The 26731-nt window shown below is 40.8% G+C and overlaps 1 pseudogene; it reads left to right on the plus strand.

Moving 5' to 3' along the window:
• The first annotated feature begins 5375 nt into the window (after positions 1-5375).
• Positions 5376-26134, plus strand: LOC149158989 (eukaryotic translation initiation factor 6-2 pseudogene; annotated as a pseudogene).
• The last annotated feature ends 597 nt before the right edge of the window (positions 26135-26731 follow it).

The following is a 26731-nucleotide window of genomic DNA, read 5'->3' on the forward strand; positions in this document are numbered from 1 at the left end:
AAAATTTTAGTTTAAAAAAATTATGTGACATTTTTCCAAGAAAATGTTACAACGCACAACTCAGATGTAAAACTAGTACTAAGAAAAACCATCACTATATGCTATCCACAAATGTAGGTTGACTCATCATCATTATTTCAAGAAAACCACTCCACCTGGAATTACCCACTAGTAGTTCGTAACAAGGCAGGCTTTCACCCCCTGTTAGATGCTTTTGGGTCTTGAGTTGTTAACTTGTTTCTTTATGTCTGAGGAAGACGAGCTCTTAGCCAAGAATAAGAAGTTTTAGGGCATACTCTAGACCCAACCATGTGTGAACTTATATTATTGTTCACATTAAAATAACATTTTTTGTTATTAATGTTATTAAATACACGTTTCATTGGTATTGAGAAGCAGAAAGTATACATCTTTCAAATAGGATGTCTATCTCTATATTTACTCTCTCTTTGCACACACACATGAAGGTTGATATTGAAATGTATATTAATTAACATATATATTCAAATATTTTATTTAAAGCTCAAGAGTTACACATCCTTCTCTTTACACACATACATAAATTTTCTACCTACATATATAGGTATATGAAGTTGACGTTGAAATGTATTACTCTACATTTATATTAAAATATTTCATTTAAGGTTCATATTGAAATATTTTTCAATAGTGAAGGAATTATACATTCTCTAGAAAATGAAAATATAAGAAATGTTTACTTTATCTCTCTATCTATATAAAGTTGATATAAAATTGTGTTACTTAATATGGACATTGAAATAAAAAAATTTATAGCGTACACTAAAATACTTTTCAGTTATCAATATATTTTGTATATACCATATCTCAACTTTATTGAGTGAACTACACCACCTTTATATTGTTTTGTGTATATATTTATAGAAAATAGATTCCATGTGCCAATTCCATATTTAGTAGTTAAGAAATTATACATCTCCCTCACACTAAATAAAAGTATTTATTGCTATAGGGATCAATGCATGGTGATTGTGGTGGAAATGCCCTCAAGGATCTTCTCGGGATCCTTGGCAGATAGATCAGATTAGCTACAGCCGGAACAAAGATACATGCACATATCCATATCAATGAAATTATAATCAAAGTAAGAAGGAAAGCTTTACCTTGAATCTTGGTGCGATGTTGTTGGAGAACCCAAAGTAGCGGAGCGGAAGACCTCTCAGCTAGCTCCTAGATCAATACCTGCACATAGACAAGACGAGAAGTAATATCACAACATATAACTTTGATAATCAAAACAAGAATACATAAGGATATCTAACTACACATATCTAAGCTACTCATAATCAATGGTATTGCATAAACATGTAAATAAATCACAATATCAACACCATGGAGTAGAAAACACAACTGCATGTCTATATTAATGATAGGAAAGAGTGATTACAACCATCAGTTGCATCAAGCTTCCCTTACTCCTCCATCTCCTCTCTCTCTCTCTCTCTCTTCTTAACCTCTTGGTGAACCAGTGTCTAATGCAAAGCTTCGACAGTCAATAGGCAATCCTTTCAATATTTTCGACCTCTTTCACAATGCCCCAAGCCTCAAATATATAGCATGAGAGGCTAAACCTTTCCAACTCTTTCATGAGTTCCTTTTGGAAAAATATGGGATGTTTCCATTCTTTATTTCTCTTTCCCTATTTGTTAGACTCCGTTAGGAATAGTAATATCCACAAACAGGTCGAATCTGGATGTTTTCTGCTTTTCAAGTTGACATATGAGTAAATAGTGGGATATTATTCGGTCAATCCACTCCTTTGACAACCAGAAACTCACCAAAGCTAACTAAATTTGCCCCTAAGGCAACACAGAGAGTTACACTAGGGACTAACGCACCTGATTCGTGGCTAGGGAGTGTTATAAATCTCCTTGCTAGTTCTTGGAGAGTGTTAGCTTGGCAAACATGACTGTGAACTTGGTCAATATTTCAGTCAAATTGCCTTTCTCCTCTGAGCTGATGAGGAGGTCATCTTCCTGTATAACATATGCCCCCTAAAGTGTGAGATCAAAGGCGAAGACGATGGCCGAAATAACTGTCGTGTTTGGAAAAGAAAAAAAAAGTGAGGATCAGAGCTTCGGGACTACGAGAAACCTGATACAACATATATATATATATATATATATATATATATATATATATATATATATATATATATATATATAATCTAAAAATGTGTCCTAAGTCGATCATTCCCATGCTCAGTAGCTATGTTAGAGTGATTTCTCAACAAAGAGATATGATGATCGTGTCCACCGATAAGCACAATGTGGAACTTGTGTCATAATAGGATCATCCTGATGAGTTATCTCCAAAAAATAATATACACAGCTTGGGAGAGGAAACAAAGCTAAATGATGTAAGCCTCTACCCAAGGTAATGATTGCCACTTCATCTTAACATCATATTTCGATACATGTGAATAAAGGCATTGACGTCGAACATGTACAAAATCGCCTGATTACCAGTCAATAATGAAAATTGTTAACAGGCGTGAGGAGGGCCATTGATAATGACGATGGTCTCCAAGATGCGCAGTACAATCTAGCGAGTGTGAATAATTTTTTTATCAGCGAACACTCGTAGAATCATTCAATCAAGAGCGAATAATGAAATCCCCTGATCAAACACAAGCTAACCTGCCACTGATGTCTACAAGTTCCAAGGTATTGATATGTTTCTGGATCTGCTTCCTAGATAGAGTGTTGAGGTCGGTAGGAAGAGATCTGTTGAAAGGTAGGCAATAATTTTTCCTACACCAGTCGACACGAAATGAGACAAGAATGATTGTTTTTTGAAGATAAACTTTGATTCAATGGGTCAAATCGACAGAGGGCATGATGGAAGTATATGATTGACGGTTGATATAGGAAACAGAGGATAAAGGGATCCCTTGAACAATAGAAGGCACGACACAAAGTTCTAACCAGGAAACTCTCAAATCATGAACACCAAAGAGTGTTAGGATACATGGATGTAGAAACATCGAAGTATATAGGCTAAACTCATAGGAAGGTAAGGTTATTTTGAGAGGCCGATAAAGGATATTTTTTTGAGGGAGTGCCATGTTCAAGGGAATGACTGCTGCCAAAAATTCTTTCCAAAATACTGACATAAAGCAATTGTGTTGTCCAATTTTCCCCATCTGATTAAATTTAACAAGTCCAGACGGGTAAACTCGGTGGTCTTTTCATATTTAGAGAGTCTGAAAAGATTGTAAAGAGCAACTCCAGGGGGGTCCCTTTGTCATAGTTGTTAATCAGGTGTGACAAAGGTTTAATAGTATACCCGACATAGTTCATTTTCCATAAGTTAGTCTACTGAGTCCGGATAAAGTGATAAACCTATGCTCAATAGATGTTTGCCTCATTTTGTTACAAGTACGAGGGGACAAAGTAAACTCAATATTCGTCATGAAATTTTAATGAGTCACGCGACGACAAAATCAATATATCTTCATCAAATTTTAACGAGTCAAATGAAGAAAACTCGAGGTATATTTTTCATTTTAATGAGCGAGGAAAAAGAGGTAAAAGAACTGCTCATGCCTTGTTCATATATTTAACAAGCCAGGAGAAGGGAAAAACTCGGGGATTTTTTCAATTTAAAAGCAAGAAAGAGTCCCAAAAAAGAAAGCGCTTGCATCATCGTCGTAGAAGTTTTATGAACCCGACAACGAAAAATCGAGGATTTTTCAATTTAAGAGTGAGAAAAGATCCCATAAAAGAAAGCGCTCATAGTGAATCGAACATGGTCGTTTCTACAATTTAACACTGAAACCTCTTCATCAAAGCATGAGTAATATTGACAATATATCGAAATGGCATATGATAAACAGCATAGGAAATGAAAAACTTATATTTCAATGACTAACTAAGGTGATTCATACATCCAGAGTGACTATAAGAAGGTTTTGGAGCCTTCTTTTTCACCATTTTCACCATTTGAGTGTTGTGAGAGTGTTCTGGAGTGAAAGAGGAGCAGATCTTCCCTGGGTGATTGTGAGCAATCCAGGAAACCATTCGATGTGCCATTTGTTCTAGGTAGATGTCCAAACCTTTATCTTACATTATTTAACCTTTTTCAGCTACATTAAGGGTGAAAATTTTAAGTTTGGGGAAGCCCTAGATGATTATATGCGCCTAACGCTCCCTACTAGGTTTGGAGGAGCATTAAAAGCCTTTAATGACCTGCAGGGGTGCGTTAGCACACCCTATGAGCCCTAAGGAGGGGTGTTAGGTAGCATGGACGCATTTTAAAACCATGAAAAATGATTTCTTTGATTTTTCTCTATCATTTTGACTAATTTTTGGGTGATTTTGTGTAAGTTTGGAACCATAATCATGAGTCTGTGGAGAGAAAGTGCTCATGACAATGAGGAACTACAGAAGCTAAATGATCCAACATGCATACGTGCATTGCGAAAATGTGGCTTGATGAAGTATGTAAGGCTTGACCTGATGAAGGGTCAGGAAGAACTTTTGAGTTGGATAATCCAACAGTGGGATGAACACCAAGGGGTGTTTCGGATCGGGGATCATGAGCTCTCAGTTAACAGAGATGATATATACTTTCTAACAGGTTTTTCGTGCAGAGTTGCACAAGTGAACTTGACCGGGGGCAGGATAGATCCACAGTCCACCCTTGAGTTGGTCCAAACTCACTGTAGACTTGAAAATGGCTTAGTGAGCAACAAGGTCCACATTGAGCGGATCAGGACAAGGCCCATGAGGGCTATTTTGTGGATGATCGTATGCTTCGCAGGTTCCAAGAGTCCTCATGTAGCGACGAAGGCTCAATTGTTACTTCTTATTGATTGCTTACAGCCTCAAATGTTCAACTAGTGTGAAGCAGTTTTTCTTCAACTGAAGACAAAGTTGACAGTCTATAAGACTCGTACCCAAATGACATTTGGGTATGGTACTCTCATTGTGTCCTTATTTCTTGAGAGAGTGCCCATGATGAGGCCACAGATGAGTGTGGGTCAGGTTGATCCCATGGAGCCAAGGCAAGGGCGATGGGCTTCACTGGATCCTCATACTGGAGGGGGACCAATCTGACATTTCTTCGAAGAGGACTTCTTCGAGTGGCTTAGCAGCTAGATTCTAATGATTGATGACTATGCCTATGAAGGCATGGACTTTACAGGAGATCTAGATTTGATGCTACCACCTGGCACTCAGTGGGGGCCTCAAGGTAAGAAGGTTTTTTTAGAGTACTTAAAGTATTTTTTAACTTTTGAATATTTATGTAATGTTTTTGTTTTTTATGGATGAACAAGTACTGACATGAAGTGTTTTCTTGACACAAATATGGCACTAATGTAACCTGCGGGCATGCCCCGCCAAGCGAGGCGGGGGGCTCGGCTACCTGCATTTGGTGTAGGTGCGGCAACTGCCGAATACGGAGATGATGCGCAGAGTCTCCGGGAGGTTCTGAGGAACCTCAAAGGCCTGAGCATGGGCATTCCTCCTCTTCCCATGAGGGAGATTCCCGCTCATATGCAGTGACACACCGTTAGTGTGCCTGAGCAGTTTTTGGTTCCTCTTAGGAGAATAGGTAGAGTTGTTCTGAGTTTTCATGAGCAGTAGCATGGTGTAGCCGATGGGTGTTATAGCGAGGCTTAGTAGAGCTATTTTGTACTTAAAACACCCAAGTTTTGGGAATTTTCTAATGTAAAAGACTGGATTCAATATATATATATATATATATATATATTAGCGCTTTTTATGATGTAAATGTTTTTTAACGTTTTTTGTAAATTTTTAACTATGTAAATCTTTACTTTCATGCATGTAACTATAATAAATGAGACAGATTCCAATCTAATACATAGTTTTCTAATGAACCAGCAACTGCATTAAATTCTTGAGGAATGTGTTCATATGTAATAAACTCAAATTGATGTTCCAATATTCGTACCCTTAAATAATGATGTAACAAGATTGGATTGTGAATGTGATAATGATTTGTCAATTGCATAACGACAAGTTGAGAGTCTAACTTGATCACCAAATTGGAGATGTCCCGAGATGACGCTCAGTGAGAAGTGAAATTACATACATATACTCAGCAATATTGTTGGTGGCAATGCCAAGAAAGACTCCCCCAAAACGAAGCAGTTCTGACTCAGGTGTGTAAATGACCCAAGCAGCTGATGCAATGTGTCATGTATGATGACTGGAACCATCCATGTATCCTACGTATGTTAAGGGTGATGAATACATATACACAACGAGAAACACGGATAAGACAAATACTCAAAAAATGCCAAAAATCCAGTCACAACAAAAAGAAGCAAAACTTATAAATACATAAAATTACAAAGCACATGCCTAGTGCAATACTAGGCATAATACTTTTTCAGATAGAACCCGTTTCGGGGCTCCGCGAGCGGGACTCCTTCACAGTCCTAAAGTTCATAGGCACCTTTTGAGAGGGCCTTGGTGACGACATATGGACTGATCCATAATGGTTGAAGTGTTCCTACCCCCAAGAGGTTGTGTTTTTTATCATAGAGTAAAACAAGATCGCCTTATTGGTAAGAACGAGGCTTAACATTTTTGTCATATTGGGCTTTGACCCGCCGCTTATGGGATTCGAGTGCCAATGCGACATCTTTACGGGTCTCGTCCAACTGATTGAGATATAATAAGTGCTCTTCTTTGGTAGTGGTGTCGGGCAAGAGTTCAACAGCGAGTTTCAGTGAAGGAATCTAGCACTCGATAGGTAGTACCGCTTCCAGGCCATAAGCGAGTTGGAATGGTGTAAATCTTGTAATGGTTTTGACTGAAGTTTGGTATGCCCACAATGTAGGATATAACATACAGTGCCAATGGGTTTTATGGTTACCTACTAATCGGTTGAACATTGTTTTTAGGATGCCATTAACGGCTTCCACTTGGCCATTAGCCTAGGGGTAATAGGAGGAAGATTGTTCCTACCTAAAACCGAGCAACGATGTTAAGTCAGACATCATGTGATTCTGAAAGTGAGAACCATGGTTTGTAACGATCGTGTGGGGCACACCGAATCAACAGAATTCTTGATTGACCAGGAATAATGTCGTGGTTTATCCATTGGCCCGGAAAGTGGGAATGGATTCAGCCCATTTCGTAAAGTAGTCCACAACAACAATAATGTAGTTGTGTCCATTAGAGGAAGTGGGGTTGCATGTGACAAAGTCAATACCCCATTTGGCAAAGGGGCCGACAGAGATAATCGGGTGTAGGGGGGCTGGGGGTGTGCGCATTTTCTTTGTAAATATTTGACAAGGGTGACACTACTGGATTGCCTTGATATAATCTTTGAACAAGGTTGGCCAGTAGTATCCTGCACGTAGAATTTTCTAGGCAATAGACATGCCAGAAAGATGACCGCCACATGCCCTAGCATGGAATTCATTTAAAACGTGTTCTACCTCTTCATGAGTGAGGCAACGTCGAAGAATTGTATCAGTGTCATGACGATATAAAGTATATTTTAGCAATAAATAGTGTCGAGATTGGTGGTAGACGCGATGACGGTCACTTTACGATAGCTAAGGGCATAAGCGTTGCGCTTGGAGGTAGACTAGATGTCACCATACCAAGGGTCAGTTGAGTCAATCAGATAGACATATTCATCCAGAAGAGGATCATGGGCTATCTCATTTGGATCGACAATGGGAAGATTTGACAATAGTTTTGCGAAGACTAAGGATTTTTTCACCTTGGCAGTGACGAAAACCAAATCAAATTGTTGGAGGATAACAATCCATTTGGAATATTTTCCTTCAATGACTTGACAAGACAAAATGTGTCTCATGGGATTCTCCAAAGCAATGACAGTAGTCTATCGCAGCAGTATATAGTGTCGGAAATTATTGACAGCAAAGACAACTACCAAGGACAGCTTTTCCACATGTGAATATCAAAGTTTGGGCCTAGCTAAGCCTTTCGAGAGATAATAGATCACATGCTCACTAAGATCATCATGAGTTTGAACCAACACCATTGCAATAAAGGATTTCAAGGCTGCCAGATAGAGGAGAAATTCACACGAATAGTTGGGAGCAGCAAGCAGTGGGGCAGATATAAGTGCATGTTTCAAGGCATCAAATGGTTGTTGGGCTTGATCATCCCACAAGTATGGTACTCCTTTCTTCAGTAGGAGCATGAAGCCTTTCGTAAGCTCGGCACAGTTCATGATGAATCGTCTTAAGTAGTTTGATTTCCCTTGCAAACATTGGAGTTGTACAATGGATTGTGGTTCAGGAAATTGAGTAATTACCTTTACCTTATCGAGATCAACCCTAATCCCATGTTTGGAGAAAATCAAACCAAGTAGGCATCCAGAATCAACAAAGAAAATTCATTTGTGCGGATTCAGATGTATGTTATAAGACATGCACCTAAGAAAAATTGCTCGTAGATGAACTAGGTGTTGAGTTCGCTTCTTGGAATGGGCTGGAAGGTCATCCATGTAAGATTTAACAATGTGTCTGATATGATGGAATGTGTAGTCCATGGCTCGTTGAAATGTTTCTCCCAAATTCTTTAAACCAAATGGGATTTTTCTATATGCAAATATTCCCGAAGGGAAAATGAATGTGGTTTTGTGTTGGTCCGTGGGTTTGATGGTGATGTAGTTATAGCTTGAGAAACCATCCATAAATGAGAAGGATTCACAATCGACACAATTGTCGATTATTTGGTCGATGAACGGTGTCGGATAATTATCTTTTGGACACACAGTGTTCAAATCCTAGTAGTTGACATAGACATGGATGGTACCCTATTTTTTATCTACAGGAACCAAATTGGAAACCCATTCTGTTAAGGGAACAGGGTAAATGAAACCAACACATAACAATTTTTCCACCTCAATCTTGATGGCTACAGTTTTGCGGGGGTGGACTGGTTAAAGTCTTTGGTGGACAAGCCTGGCATTCTTGTAAACCTTGATCTCATGCTCGATAATAGATGGATATATGCTGGGAATTTCCTCGTAAGTCCAAGTGAATACGTCGCAGAACTCCTTGAAAAGGGAGGTGAAGCTTGCGATTTCCTCGGGATTGTAATCGGCTCCAATATATATGTTTTCCATGATGCTTGTCTTAACTGAAACGTTGATGAGTAGCGTCTTTGAAATATTTCCCATGTTCCCTTCTAAATCCAAGGTTTGGATGGTTGTACAACTCAAGGGAACAATCTCGGGTTCTTCAAAGGACAGGATTTATATAGGTGTCACATCTGAATCAGATATCGAAATGCGATGGTGAGAGTTTTCCCAAGGTCGCTCCTCTAAACACATGATCTCTCGAATAGATTCATTCAAAGGTAGGACTTGATTGAGGAGATCGTTAGAGGGAGCATATGTGGGAGAGGAGGAGGTACCATTGGCTGTGACCAAAGTGACTCGAGAATCGGATGCAAATTGAATGACTTGATATGCCAATTCGGTAGGTGATAGCGGCTTTTGTTCTCTATAAGAGCCAATGTTTGAAGAGGCCGAGAGGATCCAATGATCGGTTGGGTCATAAGGAATAGATGAGACCATAGAAACCATATGTGGAACCATGGGCGGTGGGAGAGGAAAAAACCCATCAAGGAAGAACCCTTCAAAAGACTTGTACCGATACTGACATAAGATTCAAGTATGCCACCCGCTAAAGGCACAGTGCTGCTAGGTAACGGGAGTAATATGGGGTGCAAAAGGATAGCTGGTACACCATGAATATCCTTCCATATAATGGGAATAGGATGATGTGAAAGACAATAGACATGATGGCAGTCATGGAATAAGTCCAAATGCGGCCCAAAAGCAAATTATAGTCGAGTTTTTGATCCACAACTTCGATGTCCACTGTTACCATTTTCCCACTCGAAGTGATGGGGTAACTAGAAAGGTAACCTTTTGGGATGAAAGTGTGCCCATCAAAAGATTTAAGGGAATTTGACGACGGAGAGAGGGTTGGAGAACCCAAGGTGAGTGAACATAAATCCGACATGACATAGGTTGAAGTGCCTTCGTCAATGACAGTTCTATGAACCCCTCACCCTTACAAAAAAAATTGCAACTGAAATGCAAGTTGGTGTGAAAGGGGAGATTTACATTTCTCCATGTCGAATATTGCTAGCATGGAATCCTGAGGGTCAACCGCACCAATAGCCGAAAGTAGATCTTTCCTTTGTGCTGGACAAGTTTTCAGTACTTCAAGTGCAGACATAGCTGACGGTGCTTGTGCCAAATCTTCTACAATACTATAGTTCTGGGAAGCACATGCAGATGTATTATGTGTTGTGCGACGAAGTGCCCCTTTTGGGGGGTGAATTACAAGATCAGCAACCGGCCTTTCAATATGAAGATTATTGGGCAACGGTGGGGTTGAACTTGAGGTAGCATCCTGAGCATTAGCAATTGGAGCTCCATAAGTTTTGGCTCACATTTGAAGATCGACTGTTTCAAAAGTGTAAATGGTGGATGGTCCTTCACCTGCTAAAGGATGATGGGAACCTTTGTTTCCCTCTTGCGGGGGTTGAGGCAGGTTTGAAATAAGATGATTTTGCTGCTGAGTAGGGAAAGGGTTGTTTAGGACCGCGGGGCTCCGGTCAGTGTCCTTTTAAGCAAGGATATTTGTGCATTCTTGGAGGCACAGACAACGATGTGTCATATGGTCTTCCACATAGATCTTGTGAGGGAACTTGATAGCTTTGTCCTTTTCGATGTCAGGCGACACAACAACTTTCTGCTTTGGGTTATATTTCTTGGCTGACTTCTCTACAAAAGGAGCAGTCTTTGTGTATACTGCACAGAGTTTATCATGGCATTAGGAAGAGTAGCCGATTGAGTAGAGGGATCAACATACAACTGGGCAATGTGTCCGCTAAGTTGTTTTACAATAGACCCAGAGGTAGCATCGATAATACCATCAGCATGCACGTTGGGTTGCTAAGTAGTGGGAGAATTGGAAGTTCTAGGGGCATTGGGGATGACATCGTATAATGTGCCAGACTGCAAATAAATCAAATCTAAGTGTTGGGCACGATGAATGGATTGGTCTTCAGTGACCACACCACCTAAGGCAACATCCTTGGCGATTTAGGGGAGAAGAGATTTGCAGAACCAATCCGCTAAGAGATAATCCGGAAGGGGCACTTTGACTAGCCTCCACCTACATCTCCATTCATGAATGTGATCGAAGATGTGGGTGGCAGTGTCTTGGCATAAAGTAGTAAGGAGTTCCATCCTGATTTCATAGCGGATGGGTAGTTGAAAGTGCTTTAAAAATTCCATCGTCAAGGCGCCAAAGGTATTAACTGACACTCGTGGTAACTCAATGCTCCACTTGGCTACATTGTCAATAAGGGTGCGGGGGAAGAGTCGGAGCCGGATACTATCATCGACCATGGATTTGGACACACGCCATAGATGATAGGTGGTGATATGTGTACCCGGATCCTCCCCTTGTTTCCCTTCGAACTTCGGGATGTCGGTAGGAATTTTGTGCGGGATTGGAGGCCAATGTAAGTTATGGTAGATGGGGTCATTGGTGAGTTTGTACAAATCAGGGATGTCAAGTGTTGCCAAGAAAGGAAAATTATTTGATGCCCCCGATTCGGACCAAGGTGATGACAAATGACTTGAGGGTCCTTGTGGTCCTCCCATCATATTGTTCCCAACATTATACATAGGATTTGCGGAATAATAATTTCCTTGGGGCACATTCGTATATTGTGGTTGTCCATAGGGGTTGTTAGGCTTGGGGATAATTAGTGCCTCCTTGATTCATTTGAGGTTGAGAATGGGGTGTCCATATGGATTGAACTAGACCGAGTTGAGGGATCCCTCCATCAGTGTAGTTTCACATTGGCACTTGACTGACATATGGAGGATTCATGTCAATTAATGACTGTCCAGTGTGTCCAATAAATGGAGGGGGAACTGTAATGCCCCCTGTCGGTATGTGCATGTTGGGAGCAGTGCCCCCAGGCATTTGAGCCTAGGGATTGGAACTAAACAAAGGATTCCAAACAAAGGGGTGTTGATGGGACCCGTGCTAACAGTGCTATGTGGAGCACTTTTCGAAGGTCCAGGAGAAAACACAAAAGGGGCAGAAACCGGTGTGTACTAGGTTCCACTCATGGTTTTTGTAACTAGGTTGCTTAAACCTGGCATAGTTTGGATAGTGGGGTTCACTATCAACGGTGTAGTACTGACTTTCGATTGGGGAACTGAGGGTGGACCAAAATTATCCACAAAATCCCATGACCTGTTACGCATCGATGGGATGGTGGGTGTAGGTACGGTGGAAGACATAGGAGGTATAGGTGCAACTTGAATCAATAGCGATCCCAATGGATTAGTGATCAGAGGATTATAAGGAGGTGAGAAACCTTCAATCAAGAAATCTTTTGGTAGACTTGAGTCGTGGGATGTATAGACTGATTCAGTGTTAGATATTTGGGACTGATTACCTGAACATGGGTAATCCGGCTCACCAAGGCTTGGCAGATCCTACACAGTCAGCGGAGGAAGACCTTGTTGTTGCTGCGATTGACGATGAGGGTCGTATGTAGCCATGGTGACTGATAGATTTTATCAAAATATTTTATAGTGATATTTATTATAGTCTCAGTGATAACAAACTGGCACCTAAAAAATAAAAATACTCTAAATAAGTCAATCAACAAGCAGGGGGTATGATTCTGTCTAATAAGCACCGTTTGCTAGAGATGAAACCCAGTATCACAATGGATAAAAGAGATAGTTGTCCAAATGTATAGATACGATTACTCTTGAGCTTCACCCGAACCTCATATTAAGGGGCCAAGTACTCTCGTGAAGGTGAGCACCCTCCCAAAAACCGAAGACAGAGAAGGTTTGTCTATTTAGGTACCAGGGCATCCTGCCCTAGTCACCTTGTGTTCATCCCTAACAAGTATGGCCACTTTGGTTACCTCAAATCACAGGCACTACCGGGGGGACATTGTCATAGATAGTACGTTGTGTGGGTAGGATCCTGAGTCCCCGACTCAGCTCAAATATCCCCAAAGGGATTCCCGATACACAGAATAACCAAAGGAGATGTAATCGAAAGCAGGCTACCTTCTTTCACGTTCCACTGTTGTCTCACATTTAGCTCTGCCTTGACTGGAGTGGTACCGAGTAGTATAAGTGCAGAATTATTTTCCCTCATTAACGACACTAGTCTCGATTTATGATCTTGGGAAGTTACTCACAATTGCCTAACCCAAGATCCTAGCTTAGACTATTATGTGTGTTTACTCTTTTAGTTTTTGATTGATTTTATTACGAGATAAATTTTAAATGTACTTTTTTAATGTCTTCGAAAGGGGTGTTGAGGTATGGAGTTATGTGGGACTCCGACACAAACCATGCAGAAAAATGCTTTTAATTTCACTTTGATGAATGAGTTGCTTCTACAGGGAGAGGATCATTTATAAATTAATATGTACCATGCATCCAATACAGTAAACACAAGCACAACATACAGACATGCAATTCTCTCTAACAAATTTTAAAACCAAATAAATGCATAATCTAAACAACTAAGCAGAAAAATTGTCAAAATTTTGTATTTTCTTTTTTCTTGAAAAATATAAGAAACTAAATTATTTTCCTAAAAATAAAAAATGTTCAGGAAACAGATAGCGAAACAAACATGCACAACTACAGATCCTTGATCAACCTACAAGTAGCTTCCCCAACCCAGGAGTTCATAGAACTAGTTGTTTATCAAGATTTTGTAGGTTTTAACCCTGTACAGAAATTACCTGCATACGAATTCTAAAACACAGAAAATAAATATTGCGAGAGCAGAATACATAAAACACATATACACAGAGATTTTCCCTGGATCCCAAAACCGGAACTACCAGCTTGATTTTTCATTATGTTCCTTTCAATGTTATAATACATATTTGTACATGCAGAAGCATCCAATACCATGGACCGAAAACTATCACGTACAAAAAACATGTGCAAAAATCATGCAAAAACCATAGGTGGGTCTGCCCAACCTAACATAGGGTCCAAAACCAAAATTTTCTAGGGCGCTGCCCTGGACCCCATAAAGTGGGGTTACGGGTGCCCCTCAACCCCCCTGTTAACTACGTGGAAAGAATATAACGCAACCCAACATTCTCCCACTTGTTGTTTTCTTTCCACAGGGGGCCATAGGAGAGCTTAGTCATTTTTCTAGCCCTGAAATGCCCATTGTCTCTCTACACCAAGAGAACTTCTCAAAGCTCACAGATTTTGTCAATGCATCTGCAGTATTCTTCAAAGTGTCCACCTTTACCAGCAACACCCTTTTGTCTTCTATCATATTCCTCACAAAGTGATACTGAACATCAATGTGCTTTGTCTTTGAATGATATGCGGGGTTCTTTGCCAAGAAAATTGCACTTTGGCTGTCACAGTCTATCCTTATAACTTCCTGTACTAACCCCATACTTGAACACAATCTCTGCAACCAAACTGCTTCCTTGCTTGCATGAGTGGCTGCCGTGTATTCTGCCTATGTAGTTGACAATGCCACTACAGATTGTTTCTTACTCATCCAACTAACTGCACCTCGAAATAGGTTAAACACATACCCACTTGTAGATCTTCTCTGATCCAGATCTCCAGCCCAGTCTGCATCAACAAAGCCATGAATATCCAACACTATGTCCAATCCTGGTCTTCCTTGGTAGCACAAACCATAATCACTAGTGCCACGCAAATACCTAAAAACACGCTTCACCGTTGTCCAGTGCTCCTTCCCTGGTTTTGACATAAACCTGCTCAATACTCCCACTGCATGTGCAATGTCTGGTCTAGTACAAATAATTGCATACATTAGGCTACTAACTGCACTTGCATATGGAACACAGGACATGTCCTCTTCCTCTTCTTGTGTCTTGGGACACTGTTCAGTAGATAACCTCACACCTACAGGAATGGGAACCTTCACCAATGTACTATCCTGCATATTAAACCTCTGTAATATTGTCTCGACATACTTCCTCTGGTTTAACCAGAGCTTCCTCTTTGCCCAATCTCTTTTAATTTCCATGCCCAAAATATAGTTTGTAGCACCAAGATCTTTCATGTCGAATTTGGAGGACAATTGTGTTATGCTCTTAACCTGCAAAATGATACCCAAATACAGAATATGCGAAGAAAAGATACCCAGAACACAGAATAGCAATGATTTTATTATTCAGAGAGTAATGTTCACTTGCCTCTTCGAGGGGGCAACCTCCAATAAAGCAGAGCTCGACTACAAAATAAGACACAATGCTCCTCGCAGGGAGTCTCTATCCTTTATATATGACTCATACATGCAATACCACGGGCCAATACCGTGGGTTTTATTAATACCATCTATCTAATACTACGGCCCATTTGCAACTAACTGTGGTCCCGTCATTAATTGCGGGTTAACCACTTACAAATATTAATATGGGCTTTATTGACTCTTGACTATGACGTGATCCCATGACATAAATAAGGGGGTTAGGGTGGGACCCTAACATGCCCTCCCCCTTAAGACTAGCCTTGTCCTCAAGGCTGAAGCTGCGGAAAGTGCTGAAGAATAGTGGTTGGTTCCCAAGTTGCCTCTTCCAGAGAGGTGTCTTTCCATTTGACGTGGACTTCCTTAATCATGTAGCCGCGCAGGTGCTTGTCTCGTGTGTCTAGAACCTGTTCGGGTTGAAGCCAGATTGACCCTTCTTCGTCCAATTCAGGTAGACTGGTTTGAACTCGGCAATTGCTCCCAATCACTTTCTTAAGGCACGATACATGGAAAACTGGATGGATTTTTGCCGTAGGTGGCAAAGCCAACTTGTAAGCCACTTCTCCAGTGAGTGATGTTTGAGTGATGTTTGCTTATATGGTTGCAGCCTCAAAAAGACCTGATCTCCTTCTTGAAATTGGCGCTCTGAGCGATGCTGGTCGACCTGTTGCTTCATGCGGTTCTGAGCTTGATGAAGATTCTCTCTAAGATGGGCGAGCATGGTTGCGCGGTGTTGTAGGAGTTGATCCACTGCTTGTACTTTGGAGCACCCCTTGAGATAAGAAGTAGGGGAAGGCGGAAGTTGACCATATACTGCTTCATAGGGAGTCATTTTGGTGGTGGCATGATAGTTGGTGTTATACCACCATTCAGCCAGAGGTAACCACTGTACCCAAAGGTGTTGCTTTTCTGAAGTGAAACACCTAAGGTAGGTTTCTAGACATTTGTTGACGGCTTCGGTTTGACCATCTGTTTGCGGATGATATGAAGTACTGAGTTTGAGTTGAGTGCCTTGTATTCTGAAGAGTTCCTGCCAAAAATTACTGGTGAAGATCGGGTCGCGGTCGGACACAATAGAAGTGGGCATGCCATGCAATTTGAAGATCTGATCCATGAAGGATTGAGAAACCAAAGTTGGTGTAAACGGGTGGGGTAGGGCGCAGAAATGAGCATACTTCGACAGTCGGTTCACAACCACCATGATGACTGACTTGTTCCCTGACTTTGGAAGACCTGTAATGAAATCCATAGAAACCTCCGTCCAAATTGATGCCGGAATGGGCAATGGTTGTAATGTGCCTGGTGTGTTGACGGTTTCCCCTTTGTGGCGTTGATAGACATCACATTCTGCTACGAAGGTAAGGATGTCCTTTTTCATGCCTGTCCAAAAAAATGATCTTCTGGTGCAAGCATACATCTTCTGAAAGCCCGAATGTCCTGCAATGGGAGATGAGTGCAATTCTACCAAAATGCGACTTTTGAGGGTGGATGTTGGTGAGATTACGACTCTGTCCTTGTAGCGAAGAATATCATTCTGCCACGAGTAGCCCTTGGTGGAATTAGGATCTACCTGCAATTGAGAAATGAGTTGGGAGAGCCCGGGGTGTGAAAACCATTCCCTGCGAGCCTCTTCAATCCAGTCTGGAATGGGGAGGGAAATTGCGAGCAGAGTACTTTCCTCCTCAAATTGGCGAGATAATGCATCTGCTACACTATTATCTTTCCCTTTCTTGTAAATGATCTCATAATCATATCCCAGCATTTTGGCTAACCATTTATTTTGTTGTGGGGAGGATAGGCGTTGCTCCAAAAAATATTTAAGACTGTGATGATCTGTGCGGATTTGGAAACGTCGCCCCAATAAGTAAGGTCGCCAGGTCTCGACTACATGTAAGATGGCCATAATTTCCTTCTCGTAGGTAGATTGGCCCAGATTCCTCCCACTGAGTTGTTGGCTTGTGAAGGCCAACGGTCGCCCTTCCTGCATTAAGACTGCCCCAATACCTGTACCCGAAGCATCACATTCAATGACAAAGGATTTGGTGAAGTCAGGTAGTGCTAAGATTGGAGTGGAACGCATGGCGTTTTTTGTTAGCCTCTCTCATAAAACAATAATAAATCCAAAAATAAATTAATTAATTAAATATTCCAAGTTAGGAATTTGTGCCTAACTCTTGGGTTGTTCCTATAAGATAGGAGTTAGTTTAGGTAACTCCTATATTGGTGTGTGTCTGGTGAGAAATTATCTCAACCAAAGGAGAAATTATCTCAACCAAAAGTGTCTAAGATAGCACGCACTATCTTGAGAACACTATCTCTCATTTATTTATTTGTAACACTATATTCAATTATTTGTGAAGAATGTATGAAAGTGAGAGAGAAGCATGAGGCTTCAGCTTTTTTCCGCCAATATTTTGTCTCTGGTTTTTATATGTGTTTTCTTGTAATCTGTTTGAGTTAATTTCATTTTCAATATGTGGTATCAGAGCTAGATCTGAACCTGTGTTGTGAGGAGGTGCATCTGGATGTTAACCGAGCTATTACAACCTGAGTATTCTGGACGGAGCAATCTGCCTATGCAGCCGTAATTTGTCCTGTGTATGCAGCCGTAATTTGTCCTGCGTATGCGTATTCCCATCTCCATTGCGGCCGTGAGCCTCCATAGAGGAATAGTAAAATACTGTGCTGCTGGCGAAGAGTCATCCAAATTCCAGTGGCCCCACGTTCACGCGGGCAAAGACTGTCATAATCAGACCCATTCTTCTTCTTCGTACTTTTGCAGAAGTTATTGTGTTAGGTATCACCGTCCGCCGCCCATGTTTAGCAAAGTCGCGACCAAATTATGAGGCGTCTTCGCTATTGACATGGGTGAAGAGTGATCCATTGGAGATTGAATATTTCCTCGTTCAAGAATCTACTCTCCTGTCTCGATCCACTGGCACAACTCACTTATTTGAATGCTCAATGGAAAGGTAAGCCATTTTGTTAGCGCTTGAAATTTCACCTCAGGCTGAGAAAGGTAAACCTCAAGGCTACATCAAACCATTCAGCCTCGTAGCTAGCCCTACGGGGCAGGAGAAGGCTCTCTCCAGTCAATCTCGGTAGATCTTCAATGGGATGAGATGACCAACAAGGTAACACTGATATTAGGCTAGTAAACTGATTAGAAAGGTTGATTTGGGGGTTTTTTGGGTTTTTGGTGGCAATTTGAGGAATTGCAATTTTGGGTGCGGGGATTGGACACAGTTTTTGCAGGGGGTTCCTTGGGGCGAGGTAGGAAACAGTATTGATGCCTTAACTTGAGATGGATGATCAGGAATGAAAGATGAGGAGCTAAAGAGAGCAGACTTTGAATTCCCTTTAGACAGTAGAAAACATGGAAATCAAACAAATTTAAAAGCAGAGCATGGCTAGCATGAATTTCTACTTTAACACTTCATTTGTTTAATGTGCAGCAGTAAAGAAAGGAAATGAATCACATAACAAAGCTTACAAGAACATTGAGAAACACACCATCAACACATGAGTCCACAAGAATCCCAAAGATGACTGCAAAACCCTGGTCTTCCTTAGCCAAAAATTGCAGAGATACAGTGAAAATATACAATGATAGCTTCTCCCTCAAGAGTCCAACCATGAAAATGAGCAAGAAAGTACATAATATAGATGATCTAACCTCTTTCCCTGCCTCCATGGGTCGAGCTCACTATCCTAGGAGCTGTTTCAACCACTTCTAAACTAAGCACTACAAACTAGGCAGTCAAAACAACTTGCCTCTATAAACTTGGAAACCAATTCATACATCACATATTTACCCATTACATGAATGAATCTTCTAGAAGAGTTACAAAAGGGTAAAAGTGTCTTAGAGTTACAAAAATTACATCAAAGATAATCATCTTCAACCCCAAAAAGTCAAACCAAGTCAAACTGTGCTTTTCCGAGCTGTACAGTGAAATCTGGCAAAGTTTGCTTGACGGGTCGCGCCCCCCTGCCTGACGGGTCGCGCACCTTTGGAGCTCTGTTTGAGGCACTTGCAGGTGTCATAATTGGGTGCAGGATAGCTCGTTGGAAAGGTCTATGAGTCTAATTTCCAACCCAACTGGAATTTTTGAATTTGGAGGTCATTTGCCCTGTCAAAACTTAATTCTCCCAAGACTGATTTCTGCAACTCAAAAAAGGGGCAGAAAGTCAAATTTTGCATGTATTTTGACCTTCTGGAGGCCCAAAACTCCATAAAAAATCAAGTCCATCCATAGGCATATGTAATTTTGCATGAAAAATCTAGAAATGCTGAGTTTTTGCAAAAAGGAGTTGCCATGACAAAGGGTCTCACCGGGGGTGAGACCCGTTGAGGAGCCAAAACCTGTAAATTTCCAAAAATTGCCAAAATTACCCAAAATTTTCAGAATTTTTTGGGATTTGAGCTGTGGCTAGGCTATTGAGTGCCATGATCTTTGAGTGAAGCCTCAGCCAAGATACGGAGGGGATTTGGCCTCTTTCTCCTTTTTTGTGCCTTGGCCAAACTCCTTGGATCCGACGATTGTAATTTTGGCATTTCTCTAAAACCATGATAGCTGTGAAAAAAGTGAATGGGGTTTTTCTTCTTTGGCATGTTATGGACAAAAACCTCTCTCAGTTTTCGAAAATTCATCTTTTATTGCTCTGAAACATCATTTGAGTGCAACTTGTCCCGATGTGTGAAACAAGGAATTTTGTCGAAATGGAGCGAAATGAAGGGGATAGGGGGCTTCTAAATTCTTGGGGAAATTTTTGGGAGTAGGGAGGGATGTTAGGGAGCAGAGGAAAGTGGAATCTCAGAGATTGAGCAAGGGGAAGGGGTCCAAAAGGGCAAAACACAGGCCAAACCTAGAAAATTGCCAGGTTGTAGCTAGAAACTAGGGTTTGCGCAAAAATGAGGAATTTGGCGGATCTAAGGGATGGGAAGTGTTTGATAAGGTATTTTAAGGATAGGGGAAGGTGTATGAACATCAGGAAACAAGTTTTGCCGGTGATTTAACCATCCAAGAGAAATTGCCTTCAAAACCCTAGGAGAGGGAAATGAGCTTGCCTAGGCACAACTGAAGCATGAATAAGGTGTAAAATGACTCATTAGACACTGACATGATAATGAAAACCCTCTGAATGATGATAGGCTCAGCTAAATGATGACATGGACTGACATTTGGGCAAACCCTAGACCTAATGCCTAGTGACCAAATTTTGCTTGAAGACTCACTGAAATGACAAAATTTGACCTTGACACTCTGAGACCACTTTGTAAGAGCATATTTGATCACTGTAGGAAGGCTGGAAAGACTGACACTAACATTGGCTCCAATGGGGATGGTAGCTCCTTGGAGGTGCCAAGAACCTTAGACCTCTGGGAGAGCAGACCAGTGCCTTACAATCATTGGGCAATGGAGTCATTATTTTGAACGGAGAACACAAAACCTTTGACACATTTATTGAATGAAAACTTGACTGAAAACTGACTGAAACTTAACTGAAACTTGACTCAAACCGACTCGATGGCAAACTGAAATAACTTGAAAAAACTCACTCAACAGACCAAACACAAATGACTCATGACCGACTTAAAACAAAACTTTACAAAGCTTTTGGAAAAACGGCAGCAATCCATCAAGATTTGGAATCATGATGACAACCACCTGCATACTAATGAAATATGTACAATCATGTATAATGAGCTTTCCAATGTAACCAATCCAGCAGATGGCTACATACCAAATTTCTGCTCTTGCTTATCTCGAGCAGGCGAAACGATGAACCTGTAGGAAACTCAAAATAACCACTGAAACCAAAGCTTATGATAATGAACCAGGCAACATTTATCTTTTCTAATGCTTGCAGAAGAATGCCAAAGGGATCTTGATAATCCTGAAGCACTACCTTGTTTGGAGATCCAGCTGCAAAAATATAAGTACTCGCTTCATTCTGATCTGAAAGAACAGTGGGTTGCTGATTGATAGGAAGGCACAGAGAAGTATAAGCTTCTGCCATATGAGTGTTGGCTGTAAATTCCTTGACCGTGAGAAATTTTGACATATTGTCTCTCTCAAGCTTATATTCCTCAATTTCATGGTCTAAGTCATTCTTAAACGGAAAACAATCCTCAAGATCATCAAACATGACAGCCTCATCATCTTCATGAAAGAAAATATTATTTGTTTGCTGATCTATAAAACTAATTACAAGACTGTCATCATTTTCAAAAGAGGAAGAAGTTTCACCAACACTTTCGTGACCATGTGCACACTGCCGATTTGCTTTAGCTTGGGTTGTAGCATGACCTTTCAAAAGCTGATCTATCTCCTCTTCAGACAAAGGAGATAAGACTTTCTGTTTCCCTTTGCTCAAACAAGTCTTGTCTTCTTGAAATAACATTTCAAAACATGAAAAATCTGAATGACAGTCCTGATCTTCTGAAACTTGGAAACATTGTTGATCATCTTCATATGACATGGCAATCAAACTATCCAAATTATGATTGAAAGAAGAGTTTTCACTTACTTGAACAAAGATCTCATCTTGTTGTTCATGAGCTGGCTGAATTACCTCCTCATGCAGGCTCTGTTCTGATGGCATAAGGACATTTGGATCAAGAACTTTGTCTATGATCTCAACAACAAAACTCTCCTTTTCAGGATTCGGCACAAGGTATGCTTGGTCATCACAATCTGAATCTAGAACTGAAATAGCTGTCCTGACATTATCACATTCTGCAATCTGGTTTTCTTCTGTGGACAGATCTGAAACAAGCTCTTCTCTTTCATCAATTACAGCCATATGACCATCTTCAACCTGCTGATCTTGATTCTGCTGCAAAATATCCTGATCATCTGGACAAGTATCCTCTAAGTTTTCTTCATGTTGCTGAAACGGATTTTCATACAGGGCTTCCATAATCTCTTCATCCATGAAATTATCATCTTCATAAAACTTCTCAAGGCTTTCAATAAAACTATATGCATGCTGGCAATAGTCTTGAACTAAGTTTAATGATGGATAAGAGTCCTTATATCTTTCAATGAACAAGGCATGAAAATCCTTTAAACAGTAAATACAAGCAGGCGGCAAACTTTCATACCACGATTGAGCTTTACCTTCCAGAGTGGCCAGGAATATCTTCATTAAGCAATCTTTAGGAAAATCCACCTTCAACTTGCGAATATGCATATGAAATCTAACTAGATGTAAAGCGGCATCCTTCTTACCATCATCATTAAATATAGGCAGATTCCTTGACCAATCTACCTTGGGAATCTTATTCGGAAAACCTAGAATGTGATCTCGGCTCAAGGGAGCATATCTTCTTGCAATCCGATCCATCTTGAAAAGCTCAAAGCTACTAGTCTTCCTGCAGTGAAGTCACCATGAAGCATTGATCTCTGGAGTTTTCAGTGAAGGAGTCGCCAGTGAATGATTTCAGCCTTACAAGTGTCTGATCGTTGTCCACTATCAACAATCAGATCTGAACTTGATACATGTACTGGGGTGAAATGCAAATGAAGTGCTGTATTCACAAGCTCACGGAGATGGACTGAAGCAGCGTTTATCTACTTCCGCTTATGCAAAGCAAAAGCGTTTCGAAGGCTACCTGGCATAACTTCAGGCTCCGTCTAAGACTTATGAAACAAACACATCAACCCACAAACAAGTTTGTTCTCCCCAGTATGGTCGCCAGTATGTTAGCGCTTGAAATTTCACCTCAGGCTGAGAAAGGTAAACCTCAAGGCTACATCAAACCATTTAGCCTCGTAGCTAGCCCTACGGGGCAGGAGAAGGCTCTCTCCGGTCAATCTCGGTAGATCTTCAATGGGATGAGATGACCAACAAGGTAACACTGATATTAGGCTAGTAAACTGATTAGAAAGGTTGATTTGGGGGTTTTTTGGGTTTTTGGTGGCAATTTGAGGAATTGCAATTTTGGGTGCGGGGATTGGACACAGTTTCTGCAGGGGGTTCCTTGGGGCGAGGTAGGAAACAGTATTGATGCCTTAACTTGAGATGGATGATCATGAATGAAAGATGAGGAGCTAAAGAGAGCAAACAATGACTTTGAATTCCCTTTAGACAGTAGAAAACATGGAAATCAAACAAATTTAAAAGCAGAGCATGGCTAGCATGAATTCCTACTTTAACACTTCATTTGTTTAATGTGCAGCAGTAAAGAAAGGAAATGAATCACATAACAAAGCTTACAAGAACATTGAGAAACACACCATCAACACATGAGTCCACAAGAATCCCAAAGATGACTGCAAAACCCTGGTCTTCCTTAGCCAAAAATTGCAGAGATACAGTGAAAATATATAATGATAGCTTCTCCCTCAAGAGTCCAACCATGAAAATGAGCAAGAAAGTACATAATATAGATGATCTAACCTCTTTCCCTGCCTCCATGGGTCGAGCTCACTATCCTAGGAGCTGTTTCAACCACTTCTAAACTAAGCACTACAAACTAGGCAGTCAAAACAACTTGCCTCTATAAACTTGGAAACCAATTCATACATCACATATTTACCCATTACATGAATGAATCTTCTAGAAGAGTTACAAAAGGGTAAAAGTGTCTTAGAGTTACAAAAATTACATCAAAGATAATCATCTTCAACCCCAAAAAGTCAAACCAAGTCAAACTGTGCTTTTCCGAGCTGTACAGTGAAATCTGGCAAAGTTTGCCTGACGGGTCGCGCCCCCCTGCCTGACGGGTCGCGCACCTTTGGAGCTCTATTTGAGGCACTTGCAGGTGTCAGAATTGGGTGCAGGATAGCTCGTTGGAAAGGTCTGTGAGTCTACTTTCCAACCCAACCAGAATTTTTGAATTTGGAGGTCATTTGCCCTGTCAAAACTTAATTCTCCCAAGACTGGTTTCTGCAACTCAAAAAAGGGGCAGAAAGTCAAATTTTGCATGTATTTTGACCTTCTGGAGGCCCAAAACTCCATAAAAACTCAAGTCCATCCATAGGCATATGTAATTTTGCATGAAAAATCTAGAAATGCTGAGTTTTTGCAAAAAGGAGTTGCCATGACAAAGGGTCTCACCGGGGGTGAGACCCGTTGAGGAGCCAAAACCTGTAAATTTCCAAAAATTGCCAAAATTACCCAAAATTTTCAGAATTTTTTAGGATTTGAGCTGTGGCTAGGCTATTGAGTGCCATGATCTTTGAGTGAAGCCTCAGCCAAGATACGGAGGGGATTTGGCCTCTTTCTCCTTTTTTGTGCCTTGGCCAAATTCCTTGGATCCGGCAATTGTAATTTTGGCATTTCTCTGAAACCATGACAGCTGTGCAAAAAGTGAATGAGGTTTTTCTTCTTTGGCATGTTATGGACAAAAACCTCTCTCAGTTTTCGAAAATTAATCTTTTATTGCTCTGAAACATCATTTGAGTAAAACTTGTCCCGATGTGTGAAACAAGGAATTTTGTCGAAATGGAGCGAAATGAAGGGGATAGGGGGATTCTGAATTCCTGAGGAAATTTTTGGGAGTAGGGAGGGATGTTAGGGAGCAGAGGAATGTGGAAACGCAGAGATTGAGCAAGGGGAAGGGGTCCAAAAGGGCAAAACACAGGCCAAACCTAGAAAATTGGCAGGTTGTAGCTAGAAACTAGGGTTTGCGCAAAAATGAGGAATTTGGCGGATCTAAGGGATGGGAAGTGTTTGATAAGGTATTTTAAGGATAGGGGAAGGTGTATGAATATCAGGAAACAAGTTTTTCCAGTGATTTAACCATCCAAGAGAAATTGCCTTCAAAACCCTAGGAGAGGGAAATGAGCTTGCCTAGGCACAACTGAAGCATGAATAAGGTGTAAAATGACTCATTAGACACTGACATGATAATGAAAACCCTCTGAATGATGATAGGCTCAGCTGAATGATGACATGGACTGACATTTGGGAAAACCCTAGACCTAATGCCTAGTGACCAAATTTTGCTTGAAGACTCACTGAAATGACAAAATTTGACCTTGACACTCTGAGACCACTTTGTAAGAGCATATTTGATCACTGTAGGAAGGCTGGAAAGACTGAAACTAACACATTCAACGACAATAATGTGCTTGGTGTTGGAATGAGGATTGTCATATATCATTCAGTGAGCTGGCAGATGTTATTCCTGTTGTGAAGACATCTATAGGAGGCACCAGGATTGTTGGCCGTCTTTGTGCTGGGAACAAAAATGGTCTTTTGCTGCCAAATACAACTACCGACCAAGAGCTTCAACACCTGAGGAATAGTTTGCCTGATGAAGTTGTGGTGCAACGTGTTGAAGAACGACTATCTGCGCTTGGCAATTGTGTGGTGTGCAATGATCATGTTGCTCTCATTCATACCGACCTGGACAGGGAGACAGAAGAATTAATAGCAGACGTTCTGGGAGTTGAGGTTTTCAGGCAAACTATTGCGGGAAATATTCTTGTTGGGAGTTATAGCGTTTTCTCCAATAGGGGTGGTCTGGTCCATCCACACACTTCAATAGAAGATCTGGATGAATTATCAACTCTTCTTCAAGTACCTCTTGTGGCAGGCACTGTCAATCGTGGAAGTGAAGTAATAGGCGCTGGAATGATTGTAAATGATTGGACAATTTTTTGTGGTCTGGACACAACTGCAGCTGAATTGTCTGTTATCAAAAGTGTTTTCAAGTTGAGAGAATCACAACCTAGTTTATATTCTGGGTTAATTGGTGATTGTCCAGTCAAATTTGGTAAAGCCGATAACTCTAGCGGTAAAGCTTGGTGCTTTAAATATTTCTGTTCTAGATCTATCACATTGGACTGGTGACTGATACGGCTTTGAAGCTTGTTTAGCACTTTATTATATTTTGGATTCTGGTTGCGACTCTTAAAATATACAGTAACAAGATTTCATCCTCTTCTCGCATCCCTCATCGCTATTGCAATTCCTATTATTTGAATTTGGTTTGTGTTTGTTGCACATTCCATCCATGCAATTCTATGAGGACTGAATTATTCTTAAAGGGGAAAATTTCATCATCTACAAACCTGGATTAGTCTCGTAAGTTTAAAGACAGAAATTGTTAATTCTGGACCAGCAATTGATTATTTTGGTGGCTGAATATTACACCTGTTGGTTAACAGTTGAGATCTTCATCTTTGGAGGACCGAATTCCTTTTCTGAAGAAGGCAAGTTTATCATTTATACGCCTGATTCTTCTCTTTATAACTGAAGGTTGAGCTTGACATATTTATGGGTAAGTTTCTTGGCCGAGTTCTGCTCTTGGTGTGGCTACTGTAGTGTCCTGAGCGTTTGTTTGTGCATTGAGCCAGCGTGGAATATGGTTAAGTGATATTTCAACATGTGATAAATTATTTTTTATGTTTGGGAGTAATAAGGTGATAAAGTGTGGAGTGACAAGTG

This window comes from Pinus tabuliformis, chromosome 5_2 (assembly GCF_031772625.1).
Source record: "Pinus tabuliformis cultivar Carrire ecotype Pingquan chromosome 5_2, CPIR1, whole genome shotgun sequence".
In the NCBI taxonomy this organism is placed as follows: Eukaryota; Viridiplantae; Streptophyta; class Pinopsida; order Pinales; family Pinaceae; genus Pinus; species Pinus tabuliformis.